We start from the raw sequence: 595 nt of genomic DNA, 5'->3' as shown, positions 1-595 counted from the left end.
ATTAAATTATTATTAGCATATAAAATATATAATATATAAAAAGTAGGAAGAAAAATATGTGAGGAGAATGTAACATGTGGCATGAAGGAAAAAATATAAGGAGAAAGTGACATGTGGCATGAGGGAAGGAGAAAGTGACATGTGGCATGAGGGAGTTTTTATTATTATTTGAACTAGCAAGATACCCGTGCATCAGCGATGCACGGGGCAATACTTCTTTGCTGCAAGATTAATAACATATTATATTACATGTACATTTATATGGTTAAGAAATATATGTTACTTGTGCATTCGTATTGTTAAGAACACACATGTGACCCGTGCATTCGCATGACTAAAAACACACACGTTAATTGTACATTCGCATTACTAAGAAAACACATGTTACGCATGCATTCCCATAGTTAAAACACATATGTTACTTATACATTCACATTATTAAGAATACACGTCTTACCTGTGTATTTGTATATTCAATCACATAAGAAAAAGAAATGACAATTTTTAATTTGAATTTTCTAATGGAAATAACAAAGTGAAAGTCTCAAACATGATACCATATTATTTTTATTAAAATAAATATTTTAAAATTTAT

Source organism: Lupinus angustifolius, unplaced genomic scaffold (genome assembly GCF_001865875.1).
Source record: "Lupinus angustifolius cultivar Tanjil unplaced genomic scaffold, LupAngTanjil_v1.0 Scaffold_498, whole genome shotgun sequence".
Taxonomy (NCBI): Eukaryota; Viridiplantae; Streptophyta; class Magnoliopsida; order Fabales; family Fabaceae; genus Lupinus; species Lupinus angustifolius.
Note: the sequence above shows the minus strand (reverse complement) of the source record.